Here is a 16,467-nt window from a genome sequence, read left to right as displayed (position 1 = left end):
CAAAATTATTTTAATAATCATATTAAAGGTGAAGACAGTAAACCAAAAAGCATAAAATGTTTCACTCTCTGTGTTGAGATTGATAGGAAAATATATATAGCAGTTATTTTGGATTTACATGCTAATTGTATTAATTGGAGAAAGAATAGACAAATAGCCCTTCTTTTCTAATACCCTCATGGGAAAAAGATTAAAATTGGATATTCACCTTGTTTTATGTGAGGCTGTTGTGGCTCAATATTGAAGGAAGATTTTGAACATAAAAAATTCTCTGAGCCTTCAAATTCCTTATCACCAACAGAAAGTGCTTCTTCCATATCCAACCTGCTCCCACATTACCAACATTGAAAAACAAAATATTGAGAAGCAGTAGAACGATAATCTAGACTTATTAGTCTTGTGGATAAATAAAAGTCCAGGTTTCTGGAGAGCTTAGGTTTAAATATAAGTTCTAAAATTATTATGTGACCCTAAGGAATTTACTGTTGTATTATGTGTGTCTATGGGGTTCTTCACTTCATAATGAAAATAGTGTTAGTATCTAGACCATGACTTTTGTAAAGAATTGATAAATTGATATATCTACATATGTGTTATATATAAATAATAACTCAATAAATTTTATTCATTATGTAACTTGTGTATATTTCATGCATATTCTTGACAAAATCAATGGAAGGAGAGATAATAGTAATAATAATATAGAACACTTTCAATGTTTCAGTTTCAGTTTAAGCATGCTTTGCATATTAACTTTTTGATCCTCACAACAACCTTTTGAGATAGTCCTACCAGGTGGAAGTGAAATGAGTTGTCCAGGATCATGCAGCTAGTAAGTAGTTCAGCTGATATGGGAACTGACTCCAGAGGCCTCACTCTTGAATATTAAATCTATATTCACTTCTTTGAGAATAGTGATCAAACTCACCAGTCACTCAAAAATAATCTATTCTGGGCCAAGTAACATTCTTGCTCTTGAGACACAATGGTAAAGAAGAGATGCAAGATCTCCCTCACAAATGTTATCATTTCTTTAGGAAGGCTGTTTCTTAAGGTTGTATGTCTTCATTTTTCATAAGTATATGGATAAATAATTTATAAGGTTGTTAGATCTTTATGAAGTGTAAATAATTGGTTTGGCTTCTTTTGTCTTTCTCCCAACTGAAGTATCCACATTTGTATTTATATAATTCAGTGCCATGGACAAGTCTCACTGACCATCGTTCTGCATCTTAAATTTTCTTTTCAAAATTCATGGATCTCTGGTGCTTCAGGACACACACACACACACACACAAACACACACACACAGTTCAAAAAATCTTAGGAAGAGTTCCAAAAATTACTAAACACAAGCCCCTGAAACAGAAAGGAAAAATTGCATCCACAAAGCCACACAGCTGAAGCTCCTAAAACTAGTCTCTGTAAAGAATCCCATCTCAAGTGTACAATCACATCAAACTGAAGTGTGTGTGTACATTCAATGACCTGGCTGCAGTATACTGTGGCAAGTCATTAGGTGGGGTGAAGGAAGAAGACAGGTAATCTGATGTTATTGTTTAATATTTCCTATTTCACTCATGTATCCTAATTTATTTGAAAGTCAAGGTTAGTTAGAGGAGAAACAGATCCAGGTTACTTCTTCCTCTGCCTCAGACGTTTAATTTCTTTGACCCCATTGAATTCATTCAAATTCTTTCCGGCCTATCAATGTTTATTAGATTTGATTCTGCCTAATTTTGACATGCAGAGGAAGGTGACTCACTCACAGCAAGCATGTTATCGTTCTCTAAGGACCTGTCTAATCTAGATGACATCATCCTGTCTGGAAGATACATTTTAGGTGGATAGTCCCCAGAGCTCACAAAAGGAAAACTTTCCATTTGCTAGACTTCTCTAATCCTATCCAATTAAAACAGCTATGAAAGGCATCTTTGAAAGGGAAAGACTGCAACATAGATTTAACCACTGGAGTCCATATTTATTATACTAATCAGTCCACAGCTCTTCAAGGTAGTCTATTGATGTAAACAAGGATTACCATAAACCTTTTTCCTCCCAGATCTCTTCAACAGTGATTCAGTTTTTACCACCTACTAGCTATATAATCATGGAAAGTTACAAATATTCAGTCAGCTCATCCGCGTGGTAAGGACCCTCACTGGGGCACTGTGGAGGAATAAGACAGGGAAACCACACAGTGTAGAATAGTGGGAGGCAAAAAATGAGGCACAGGTGGCTGACTCACCTAAAGGAGTCATTTTTGATAAAATAAAAAGAATTAAGGAAATTCCCCTACAGATATACATAAGGATTTTCCTTGTCTCTCACAAAGAAATTCTTCAACTATCCTAACATTAAAAGACAATAGTATTTGGAGTAAGAAGATCTTGTCTCAATTTCATCTCTATCTTGTATGAGCTACCATATCTCTCTCCCTCCTGAGACTTCACTTCTTCAGGCTTCAAAGAGATGGTTTGTCCACTGATAATGGTCATTACTCTATCTTGGAAAAGATTCCAATTTGCTACTTGGATTAGGAGATAGAGAAGCAGGTATTCCATAATAGTTAATAGCACTGGCTGTAGCAGTGGTCTGGGTTTAAATACTGGTTCTATCACTCATTATCTGAGTGACTTTGGGCAAGTTACTTTAGGGCTGTGAGCCTGGAAACCCACATCAGTGAAATGGTAAGACTAAACAACTAACTCATGTAGATATTATGATGATTAAAAATATTATTTGGGGGAAAGCACTGAGACCTGTGTCTGGCACATAAGAAAGGCTTAACAAATACCAGCAAGCTAAAGAACATGCTGAGGCAGACACAAGGTAGTCTGGGCCTTTGGGGTACATATCCCCTGTATTTACTTCTCAGAAAGAAGGTCAAAGAGAGAAGACCCTGTCTGCTCTGTAGATTTGTGTATCATGGAACCATATCTCTTTATTATTTTCTTAAGGCTATTCCTTACTTGAATGATGGTTCATATTATGGTTATAATTATAGAAGAAAAATAATATCAAAAGTATTTTACTCTATATTATAATAATGTAGGATAGAATGGAATCCTTTGGAAGAGAAAAAGAAGTGAAAAGGAGTCCTGGTGAAGAAGCTGGAGATTCTGGCTACAGAGTACAGCGTGAGGACATGAGGATGGACACCAGAGACCTGCTCATGCACTATCCTCCTAACACCTACATATGCCAAGCTAGACCGCCGCTGATTCAGACAGTCACACTGCTTTCCTGTTGACATCAGTCCAGAGCACAGAAACACAATATGAGTCACCAGAATGAGTAGATAATGGGTCTGGGAGAGCTTAAAAATGAGAAGGGGAGAGGGACCCAGGAAGGAAGTTTGCAATTGGGAAAATCAGATCTGGACACCCTGGTGCAGTCATGGCACGGTTATACAATGGTAGTCGGCAAGGCCGCAGTCTGTATAGATGTTCTAATTGTGTAGATGTTAGTCCCCTGGAACCCACAAAAAGAAGAAGGGCTTTATTGGCATAATTGTGGCCTCAGCTTCTGTGTTTCCCATCCCATCCCCATTAAAGAACATTTGTTTTTACTTGTTCAGAATTTAGTTTTGACTTGCTGTTCCAATTCTTAAGGTTTTTATGATACAAATTCAAAAGAATATGAAGACTGTGAATGGAGAGATAGGCCTAGGATCCAAAAGGAAGGCCAAAAGGATATGCACATAGAAATTGAAGAGTTTGGGTGTTAATGAGAGTTTGGGGGATTTCATGAGGGGTGGGTTTGCCCATGTGGTGAGAGAGAATGGGGTGGGGAGACTAAGTGGAGATTTTAGAACATTTTTCTAGGTTATAAAGTGAATTCCTTTTATTGGTCTCCAGGAAAGCCAGGCATTGTTTGAAATTTCTTCAAGATTTCTTTTGATTGCTACACTGGATCTTTTAAAATAGGACTATGACTATGCAGAGATGGAACCAGGGTGTGGCCCTCAGGGCTGTTTGTGTGCAGTGACCATTAGAACTCCAGTCCTACCACACTGCAGGCATGGACTGACACATGCAAGCTCCTTTATTCTACTGAAGAGTTGTTGGTGGAGGCAAATAAGAAAGTGTCGGCAAAGTTTATTTAGGCTTCAGGAATGAAGTTTAGAGAGAATAAAGCTAAGCCTTCAATCTTCTGCTGAACAGAGATAGAAGGCAGCTCATCACAGCCCCCATCCCCTATGGGGAAAGAAGTTGGCCAACAGAGGAACAGTTTAAATTGGATAAGAGTTGACGTGATGTTCCCATCACAAGGAAATTAGGAACTATAATGATAGGAAATGTATATCCCTTGAGACAGCTGTAGGGAAAAATGGTTTCTCTCTTGCCTAGAAATATCTGTGCAGAGCACAGGCAGGGATACTACTGGAGGGATGGCCAGCCCTGGGACTGCCTGGGCAAGTATTTGACAGCTACGATTGTAAACACCCTTCATTGCTGTTAACCAGGTGGAAGAATTAGTAAGAAAGTGTCTTGATGTTATGACTGTTACCTGGGATAGACACGGCTGAACTTGGATTTAGAGTTGGCACAGAAAGAGTCAGAGCTAACTTAATGAGAAAATGAGCTCATACCATGCTGAAAAATGACTCATCACCCACCCACCCACATTATCCCAGCATCTATTAATCCAGACTGTATATCAGTACGTCCTGGGAATGTTTTTAAAAATAAAAAGTTCTTGTACCTTGCCTTTGGAGACCCAGATTCAGAAGATCTCAGGTGAGCACTGAGCGTGATTTTTTTAATAAGCTTTTTATGATTCTTCTGAAGTTTGTTCACTAGCCAGAATTTGAGATCCACCAGTTAAATCCATCACAATTATATATTCTCTCTTTTGCCAGCCAACTGAGAAAATGATTCAGCTTCCCACAAACTAGTCAATCAGGGATTTTATTTTTTCATTTCTACAGAAAATTCTGTCTGGGTCAAAATGAAAAAGGCTCTCAGTCTCTTTTTTAAATACCATACAATCTTCTTTATATAAAATGTGCCCATCAAAACTAATGCAGACCTCTACAGCATACATAGCCTACCTTAGAACAGCAATGCATTTTGCCTTGTAGTGTTTTTAAGAAGCCCTTCAGAGGCACTTTTGTATGTCCAGGAATGTGGGGTTACACCATGAGGGAGTAGCAGGTGTTGAATGGGGAGTTCTGAGAGGCAGAGACCAGAAGACTTGACCCAATCAGAGTCATGTAAAGAGACGGTTCCCATCAGAATTGGAGCTATAAAGGACCATGGTGCTTCAGGATCGATTTAAAGACCAAAGCAAACCACAGGCCTGTAATTTCAGCACACAAGAGGTTGAGGATCAAGGCCAGACTGGGCTACATAGCAAGACCCTGTCACAAATAAACAAATCCACCTTCCAATTATTGCTTATACTCTCTCTACAACAAAATTAGAGATAAGGGCAAAATAGTTTCTGCCGGGTATCGAGGGGGTGGGGGGGAGAGAGAGGGGGTGAGGGGGACAAGGGGGTGGGGCGAGAAATGACCCAAACATTGTATGCATATATGAATAAAAATAAATAAATAAATAACTTAAATTAAAAAACAAAAACAAATAAACAAACCCAGAAGATCAAATCATGACCAGAAAAGTTAGTGTGGTACTTCAAGGACAGTGAATCCAGAGAATTACAGATTGAGTGGTTCATATCTGTAATCCCAGATAGAGAGGAGGCAGAGATTGGGAGGATCATGGATCCAGGCCATGCCAGGCAAAAAAAAGTTAGTGAGACCTCATCTCAACAAACAAGCTGAATGTGATGGCCCATGCCTGCAATCCCAGCTATGTGGGTTGCATAGGTAGAAAGATCATGGACTGACCCAGACCAAAAAAAGAAGTATAAGGCCCTATATGAAAAATAACTAAAAGTGAAAAGGGCTTGGGGCATGGCTCAAATGGTACAGCACCTACCTAGCAAGCTCCTGAGTTCAAACCTCTCAAAATAAAACAAAATAGAGGTCCCACATATAAGAGACAGGAACAGCCCAGGTAAAAAGGTGGGGGCCTTGACCTCAGCTGGCCGATTAAAGAGATATCATCTCTGACTGGCAGCACAGTGGTTCCTAAATGTCTGGACATCAGAAGTAACCAAGGAACTAAATTAAAATTTCAAGTTCCTAGGCCTTGTCCCATTTGTGATCCTGTCATTTTCTGTCTTACTTATTCTGGTCATTCAGTTACTCCATAGACATGTATGTATAGAGTACACGTGTGTATATATATATATATATATATATATATATATATATATATGTGCTTGCTGGTCTTTTAACTGCATGGAAACAGGGGTTGCAACTATCTTATTCAGCCTCAGTGTCTAGTACAATACCTTAAAACAATATTTATTCATCTTTAAAGGTAACAGGTATCTATTTTCAGCCAGGTTGAGGTAGGCACTGGGATACAATGATTAATTAATGTGATCCCTGCAACAACGGGTCCTGAGTTTAGTTGGGGAGAAAGTCGAAAGGTCAATAAATCATGGCAACACCACAAAAGCTTCAACATCTGTGAACAATTCTTATATCCTGAATACACCTCCACACAAGGGCCAGATTGTCCTGGAACACAGATCTACCAGGATATTTCTAAAAGACAGTCCATAAACAGTTCCAGACAGGTCTGTAGAATCCATGTAGATGGGTATCTGGGAAAGAGGTTTTCATGGTCAAATAACTTTGGGAGGATTGTGAGATAAATTAAATGAAATAAATCCAGGTTTTTTTCCATGCAGGATTTATCAAGGACAGTTTATGCCAAAGTACCTTGCCAATGTCCAAAAGGGGAGAGGGTGGTATTCAGTACTTTCTCATCCTTATTGGACTACAGACTCCTTTTGGGAAACACATCTTGTGTTTAGACTGAATAGGAATTGTGGCTAAATGTTTTCTACATCCCCACACCACCAAGCAGAGAGCCCAACACAAGATGGTGCCACGTACATGACTTTTGAGGGATGACTATGAGTTTACAAGGAATGAGACACTGGACTAGACTCAGGCGATGAGACTTGTCCTCTTGGCTATGCCACAGAATTGCTTTGTGACCTTGGAGACTCATGCCCTACCCATTCAATCGGGCCTCATTTAACCATCCAAATTGAGAATTTTCTAGTTCCTGAGTTCCCTCCAGCTCTCATGGCAATTTGACCCAGAGAGCCCGCTTTCCATCTTGGAGGCAAACCAGGAAAAGCTTCTTCTCTGAGTTTCTTGACTAGTTTACTCATCTCCTGATCCAGGTACTGTTTTGGTTGCCTGGCAACACAAGGATGGAGACTGCTGGTTTCTGGAGGAGCAATGAATGAATGCATTGAGACATTCACACTGGAAACAGTGGCCACAGCCAGAGTGGTGCATTGCAGAATTCCAAACTTCACCTGTCCTGAACATGCTTTTCCCATCCTACTGAAAGTGCAGCTTAAGAAGATTTTTGAAGGAAAGAAAAATGGGTTTCCATTTTGAAAGTGGCAAAAATCTTTCCATACAACCAGGAGGACTGTGTACAGTCCCATCTCCCCATAATGAGGTGATCCCGTCATAAAAATCCCATGCACAGGTGTGTTTTAGTATTGCTAATCAAGTCTTTCCCCCCCATAAAAATGCTCTTCCCTTTGTTCTATCTACCATTGAGTCCATATCTCAGGTTCTGGATTATAAGAATGGTCATATAATTTGGCCCAAGTGATCTTCAGGATCATGTCATAAGACAGACAGAACTGAAGTTAGCAGATAAGGAAATCTGGTCAAGAGAAGTCCTTTTGGATCTGGATTCAATTCTTGGCTGTGCCACTTGTAGAGTACAGATGATAGGTAAGTTTCTTAGATTCTCTGAACTTCTGTGCCTCTGTGTCTAAAATGGGAGCATTGATACTTACCTCCAAGCATCACTGGGAGAATTAAATAGGATAGGTGATGTTAAGGACAGAGGCTGGTACATAAGGACATTAATATTGCCACTGCTGTTATTGCTGAGGGTTACACACACCACCAAAGTGGTGAATCTGGGATTTGAATCCAGGTCTTAGTAATGCTAAGACAATGTTTTAGCAGGCCTTTGTTCTTCCTTTGAGAAGAAAATCCATAGGAATGTATTCTTTCTGTGAAAAATTCTGAGACACTATGTGAAGAGGGCAAAAATAATACATTTTTTCTAGCATTACATAGAACTAGCAACACTTTTTAATGCCTTCTCTTCTGAATATGATTTTTTACTCCTCCATTGTCCTGCTTCTAGGATGATCATCTCTGAATGTTTTTAGAGAAAGCACCTGTCTGCCTCTGGAAGTTAGGCTCTGTTCTTCCATGGGCTTCAAGTTAAGGAGAGGGAACCCCATCCCCAGGTACAAAAGGGAAAAGGGACCATGAAGACCGCTGGAACTCAGCATCTAGGCTCAGGGTCATCAGAAAAGTTAGTTGCCTGGTCCTTCTCTTGTGTTTGCTCTGCCCAACATAAAGGACTCTTGAGTCCAGTGTGAAGGTACCAGTGTGTGGCAAAGGATGAGAGATCAAGCTGAATCCGTTCATGCTGGTGACAAGTTAGAGATATCTCAGTCAGATGCTTCTCCACTACCTTGCAACACACACCCTATAATTTAAAGCTTCTGCTGTTACTTGCTTCTGCTTAGAATAGCTGAGCTGAATGGAATCTTAGAAATCCTCCCTTTTGTATGTCAGTCATACTTCAACAAAGTGGTTTAAAAAAGAAATTCACACTCCTCTCCCTCTCTCTGCTTTTACCTCCATCTCTTTCTATCTCTTTCTGTCTCTGCAACACACACATACAAATTCTGTATCTCCAGCGCGCGCATGCGCGCGCGCACACACACACACACACACACACACACACACACTTTGAAATGATCTCTGTCCACCTTTGAGGAATCCTTGGGCACTGAGAAGTATCATAAGAAAACCACCCATAAGGTCCACCCCTTCATTCCATGGAGTAGAAATAGATACCCTGAGAAGGGAAGTGACTAGTCTAAGGTCACCTTGTTCTTCCTTCTGCATAGCACTAAATATAGACACTTCTTCAAGTTTCCATTTTTTTTTTTGGTAATACCGTGGATTGAACTCAGGACCTCATGCTTGCTAGGCAAGCACTCTACCATTTGAGCCACATGCCACATGCCCAGTATTTTTGCTTTTAGTTTGAATTTCAGTTAGGGTCTCCTGCTAACTTTTGTCCAGGCTGACCTCAAGTCACAATCCTCCTGAGTAGCTAGAAGAATAAGAATGAACCACCATACCTGGCCCTCAAGTTTCCATTTTAATACCTCTCATTTAAAAATATCTCACTGTCTTGTTCTAATAAGGAAAAAATTGAAAGAGTTTGGTCTTTATTCATATCAATTACATTTTAATTATGTCAACAATAATGCAAATATAATCTCTTAACAATTTAAACATTATGGGTAAGAGTAAAAACCTCTTTGAAAATCCCCATCATAATGCATATATAGTAGGTCCTCTCCTTACTTATTATAACCAGTGGTAGCGCTTTTTGGTGTATAATTTTTTCAATTTGCCTTATACACTACCATATTCTTTGACCATTATTAGAACATATGATTCTATCACATTTTTGGTGCTTTATAACATTCTACACATATAGATATGCCATTTTACACTCAGCCATCCCCCTACTGATGTGAGGTGGAATGGTTTCAAACAAGACCACAAGGCATACTTTTATGCGGGGGACACCGCCTTCAGCACGTGAGTGAACCTATCCCTAAAGAAGGTTCCTAGAAGCAAAATAGTTGGATCATGAGACATAAATACTTCCCCATTGATATGAACTCAAATTCTTTCTCTTAGTGCACATTAGTCTCTGGAGAGTTACTCCTATCAAATTATTCCTTTCACACCAAAGAGGAAATGAGACAAATCATTTTCTTGATTAAATAATGCCACATGCACAGGAACAGATGGGTACTGAAAATAGCTCATGTCAGAAGGAATAGGCTTGTGTGTAAGGGTTGGACATGAAAGGTGCCCAGAGTCCTAACCCAAAGCACAGCCTCTATTAGCCTGTGACAGTACCTGTGAGTTGCCTCATGAGTGGACTTCTTTGGAAAAACCATTAGATCTCCTGAAAGCTCTTGTGAAAACAAAACTGTGTTATTTTAGAAGAGTGACACATAAGGCATGATGTCATCTTCAGAGGTAATATTATAGAGAAGATGGAGAGACTGAGCCCTGTCACCAGTCATAACTGGGAAGGAAGGAATCGGGGTTGGGGGGAAGAGGAGCAACATTAAAGAGGGAGGGAGCAGGGACTGCATCCCTGGAAGGAAGTGAAGGACTCTCTAACCACAGAAAAATGGTCCAGAGTTCAATTGAAAGATAGCTTGGTGCTCAGGGGCACGGAATCCTGTGCTTAAGTCTCTGATCCCTTGTTTAACAACTGTGTAATCTTTGCAAGTTGATTTATCAGTTTAGGGTTCCATTTTCATAGTCTGTGAGATGGGAATGAAGTGCATGCCTACAACTTAGTGTAGTTGGGAGACTTCGATGAGCAAATGCCTGTAGAATGCTTAGCACAGAGCCTGGTGTCCAGGCAGCCCTCCGTGGCAGCTGACACAATGACAACGATGATGATTACTCTGATTAGTGTTCTTCCCCAAGAGGCTTCCCTACACCATGTGTACCTGCTGAGGTGGAGTGGACTGGGTGGAATGCCACCTTCAGCTCAAATCTCTAAGGGGTCCAAGGAAGGAGAAAAAAGGTGAGAATGAGAAAGAACACTGGCTGTTACTTTTTATACCTGGCTCCAGGAGGTAGGGCTGGAGCCTGACAAGTGCCATACTTGGTGGATACTGTTGTACATATAACCCATGCCCTGACTTCAATATAACAGTTGTGATTTAGGATAAATAAGATAGAAACCATGGCTCCACACTTGGGACCATACAACCTCACAGTCCAGATCAAGGGGTCTACTCATTGTCTGAGCTTAAATGATAAGATGTATGTGCTTGGGGTTTTGTTTTTGCTTGCTTTTAGAAGTCAAGGAGTTGCTCGTTTTGATGCAAGTGAAATGGGTAAGACTAAAGGGCAATTGCTATGTGCCAGTCTCTGCTCTAAGAATTTTATCTGCTTTACAGAGCTCATCTTCCTAACAACCCTAATGCCTCCAATTTTACAGATATAAAACTGGGATAATATAGTAGCCTATCGTATTAGCCTGAGGTAAATACCTTGTCCAGAGTCACACCTAGCAAGTAGCTGAGCTCCAGCCACCACTCTCTTCACCACTATAGTCCTTGCATCTCAATGTAGATGAAAATATCTATTTTCCGTCTTGCTTGGCTTTTCTACATTGATTGAGCTTGGTTGCGATGACAGGGATCTATATGAAGACCAGCCTATGCAGAGTCATAAATACGTGGGGTTTAGGATGGAAGGAAAAAGACATGTGAAGGAGAGAGCTTCTTTTCTTGATCCCTGTGCTAAAAGACCTGAGCAACCTGAAGTGGAAGAGAAAAGCAAGGAAGATTTCAATCCAAAAGAAAATGCCTCCAGATTTCCAATCGTATGAGGTTCTAATTCAATTGCTCCTGATATTGCTGACACGGTGTTTGCCAGGCACTTTCATGCTTAAGACACAATTCTGCCTATAATCTCAGCACTCAGTTGACTGAGGCAGGAGATTGCAAGTTCGAGGTCTGCCTGGGCTTCCTAGCAAAACCCTGTCTCAAAAAAATCTGAAAAGTTGGTTATATTACTTTATTTCACAGGTGAAGAACCCAAAGCTTGGAGAAGTGATGATGATGGCCCAAGACCATAGAGACAGGAAGCTATCAATTTGCTACTCTAACAATTGCTCAGGAGTTCTCAACCTTGGCTACACAATACTGTCACCTGGGAGGATAACAAAATATATTCTTACTGTTCTCTTGCTCCTTCCCTCCCCCTGCCCCCTTCCACTGATTAGAAGCCAGGGCTCCCTGCATTTTAAGCTCTGCAGTGAATGTAACATGTGACAACAATGAGAACTGCTGCTGAAGTGTCCTCATGGCCTGTCCCACAGGACTTGGTCCTCTTTCCAAATCTTGCTGTAGCAGCTTCCTGGTGAGTCGTGCGGGCAGAACACCACCTTGAGAGAGACATGATCAGCTGAAACCTCACACACCCTGAATTACAAGGGAACACCCACTGACATCTGTCTCCTTTAAAGGGGACTGCGAGGACTTGGAAACTTCTTTATCTGGTTACCATGGCAATCCCTTGCAATGTCAGCAAAAATACTCTGTGCTTCAACAAGCAAGCAAGCAAGCACACAACCTCCCAAAGTCTTCAGCTTAGAATTCACCTGAGTTCTAGGCTGGGCTGTGTCATGTCTGAGCCTTTACTCAAGAATTACAAAAAAGATCAACACGTCCCTCATTTTACCAGGACTGGGAGATGAAATGAATTGTTAAATTCATACTTTCAGAATTGCTTTTATTCTATCTTTAACACCTTCTTAAAAGAGTTTTTCAATCCATATAAGGAAACAGGTGAAATTGAAGAGTTTTACTTGTACCTTTTTTATTGGCTCTTTATGGATGGCCTCCAGAGACTGTTTACTTTACCATCTGCTAAACCTTATCATTCTGCCCTCAGAGGCATGATTGTATTTGTAACTCACCTCTATCAATTTTCAAACCTAGCAATTCATCTTTAATCATGCAGATAATAGGTGCCATGATAAGTAAGTAGAGAGAAATAGTTAAAAAAAAACAAAACAAACCCTTTCCTATCACCTTAAAAATCTTGCCTTGGATAGTCAACAAAACAACTCTACTCTTGTTAGCAAGAATAGACAAGCCACAGCCCAGTAAAAGAGAAACTGTCCTGAATTAGAACCCGAGTTCCAGTTATAGCCCTGTCATTCACTAGCTGTACATATGGAACAAGAAAATTTATGTGGAAGTACTGTGCAATCTACACAATTTACATACAAGAGGGTTTATTTCTATGGTGGTTTTGTTATCATAAGCATTTGCTAACTAGTCTTTAAAAGCTCTGTTAAAAGGTCTAAAACCCTTACTTTTTCTTTTCAAAAATAAATGCCACTTTTAAATACTGCTACCACCACTACCCTGTGGATTTCTTACAATGTAGTGACAAAGTATGTATACCTGTCACTTTCTGTGCATCCACCTGTGTGATAATTCCTGTGTTGAATAACAATTCAATATGGGAAAGGGTAATATTGAGGCAGAAAATCCAGGGGAAGTACCTAAACTAGGAATGGGGAATTGGTGACATCCTCATAGATCATCTCCCAGGCTCTACCCAGAATGATCCCAAAATTTCCCTTTTGGAATAGCATTTTCAACTGGACCCAAACTGTGGCATGTGCACAAGGGCCCTCAAATACAGCCTAATGAATATGAACTGCAGCTCATTATAACACGGTGAATTCACACATACAGTCATCTCTCAATTACCAAAAGGCCACTCCTGAGTACCAACAAAATCTCCTACCTCTCTGCTCACTCCTTGTAGTGTGTAAATACCCATGCAAACCAATGCACTGGCGCTCTTGAGCCACAGGTGCTGTTCTTAAGCTGCCTTGTCAAAGCCCGCTTCCCCCACCCGCTTCCTTGGGGAGTGTACTTTCCTGCTATTACCTTCTATAAAACTTTGCTGCCACTTTGCAATCTGTATGTCTCCACTCAATTCTTTGTTTGGAATGCTAAGAACCTGAGATCTTCTTGATTAGAGTCTTTTGAGACCACTCACTGGTAACATTTTGTTGAGCCCAGGAAGGAGGTAAGTCCCTTACTCAAAATGCCATTTCTACTGCCTGCTTTCACTGAGCCAGATTTTTTTTGCTTTCCATTTTCATTTTCTTTCTTTGTCTTGGTCACCCAGCACATTTCCCTGACCTTGTATTACCAAGCATACTTGATCCGGGAAAAATACCTTAACTTGCTGGATGCCTGGAACCAAGCTCTCCATCCAGGGATGATCTGACAGGTGAAGATTGGGCACAGCGTTTGGAGGCATCCAAAAGGAATTAGTGGCATTGATCCCCATCTGGAGCTGGAGATGACTGGCTGTAGTTTGGGGGCAAAACTAGGGCAGCTCCCCATTTCTTCCCTACCAGGACCATTGAGGGACACTCTAAAGGATCTTGGAACCCCAGTCTCATCACCTACTAAGCATTGTGTTTCTCCTTTCTCTTCCCCTTAATTCTTTCTGTGGATCAAAATAGGGGAAAACTGCATATATCACAGCAGATTCCCCACTTGGGATCATTTTGACCCTGATAATATGAAAAAGAAACACCTTGTCTTCTACTGCAATGTAGCCTGGTCCCAATACCAAATGGTAGTCAAGAAAAGTGGCCCAAGAACAGAAACTTAAATTACAATACTATCTTACAGTTAGGTTTGTTTTGTAAGAGGCAAGGAAAATGGTCAGAAGTGCCATATGCCTAAGCTTTTATGGCTTTGTGTTAAGACCCTTTGTGGCAACACCTCCAGGCCCCAAACGGGGAAAACAAATGAGGAGGATATGGGTGTCCTTAGGGAACACCCTCATCCTTACCGTAATCCTCCCTCTGAACCCCAATCATTCATGAACCCTGCAGCCTGTGCTCAAAGTAGAACACCTTACTTGGAGGTTTCTCAAGCCTTGTTCCCATTGTGAGAGGTGCTGGGACCAGAGGACCCATTTCAGGTACAAAGGCCCTTTTCTGTACCCAATATCCAACAAAGCAATGAAAAACTAGGGAGATATTCTGAGGACCTAGATAAATTTGCAGATGGATTTCAGACCCTGACTTTTGCTTTTGATCTGTCCTGGAGAGATATTCAATTCCTGTGCCAGTTGTTGCACACCCCCCCTTTAGAAAATGAAAGAGTTCTAGTTGCTGCCTACAAGGGAAACACATGAGTCTTTTTCCAGGGATCACCAGGAATACGAACCAGGGGCTGAAACTGTCCCTGAAAATGGGTCTAATTGAGATTACAACACTCCAGGAGGAGGGAGTGTGAAGGGGAGCTAACATGGTGGAGGCAATCCTCCAGATCCAGAAATTGGGAATTGCTAAACCTATTAATTATGGTAAGGTTAGAGAATTGAGAAGAAAAAGAAAATCCTGTGTCATTTTATAACGGGATGGAGGAAGCCTTTAGAAAATATATCAATATTGGCCCCTCCTCCAAAGAGGGAGCAGTCCTCTACAGGAGTCTGAGATCCCAAACATACTCTTGACAGGGAAAAGTAGGCCATGAACACTCCAGAGTAGTAATGGACCAGATTTTGTTTCACAGGTCACCCAGGGGGTTGCTCAGGTCTTGGGAATTAAATATCATTTACATTCAGCTTGGAGACCCCAATCCTCTGGTAAAGTGGAAAGGGCCAATCAAACAACTCTTAGCCAAGCTTTGCCAAGAGACTTTGGAAAATGGATTCAGCTTTTACCTATTGCTCTACTAAGAATTAGGAATGTCCCTAAGGGCTAAGATCCATCTGAGCCCCTTTGTAAGGCTCTGTGGGAGGCCATTTCTTTCCAATGACTTGGTGATGGATCCTGAGACTGACGGTCTATTAAGACATATAACAGATCTGGGGACATTTCAACAAGCAATCCAGGAGTTGGGAAATAAGTTTCTACCAGCCCCAACAAAAGCAGGAGAACTTGGAACTGAACTGGGAGAAAAGGTGTTAATCAAGACTTGGAAGGAAGGAAGCCCAGATGACTAACTCCAGCCCAAATGGAAGGGTCCCTGCCCAGTGATCCTGTCAAGGTTCAAGGACTGGATAGTTGAATCCATCTTTCCAGGGTGAAGCATGTGATGGGGAAACCTTCCTCCAACCAAGTATGGCTTGGCAACACTTACTCCTGCAAGCTGATGGAAGACCTAACACTTCTCTTCTGGAAGTATAAAAAAATCATTTTTCAAAGAAAAATAAAAGTTTTACATATCTAATTTTCACTTCTCTCCCACAACACAAATGGGCTTAGGACTCCTACTCCTGGGAGCACCCTTGAGATGGTTCATCTGGCTTCAAGAAAAACATAGGGCATACCGACCACTAAAGAGGCAGGTGTAAGTGGTCTGTCCAACCTCCTGTCTTCCTTAGAAATAGCATCTTTATCTGACTTTTCACTGCGTGCTTACGTCTATGCATCTTGAATTGCCTACATGTTTTCTAGAATTGAGGTCATTAAAGTCCAAGTTCTGATGCAGCAAGGCTACAAATCCTGTGCAAATAGATAAACTCCTCATGAGTGACCTTGATTGTGCTGGACAAAGATGCAGACAACAAGGGCCATTGGGTGATACGGCAAGTCCCAAAGGAAAGAAATAGGAGAGACAACTTCCCTGAAAGGTAGCGTTTGCAGCTCCTTGCCAACTTAGAAGCAGGTACAGAAGATCACCACTTATCCCTCGGCAACCCTAAAAAAGGTTTTTGGGGGGGATTTTTGTC

The sequence above is a fragment of the Castor canadensis genome, chromosome 8 (assembly GCF_047511655.1).
Source record: "Castor canadensis chromosome 8, mCasCan1.hap1v2, whole genome shotgun sequence".
Lineage (NCBI taxonomy): Eukaryota > Metazoa > Chordata > Mammalia > Rodentia > Castoridae > Castor > Castor canadensis.
The sequence above is the reverse complement of the archived record's forward strand: the minus strand, read 5'-3'. Positions refer to the sequence as shown.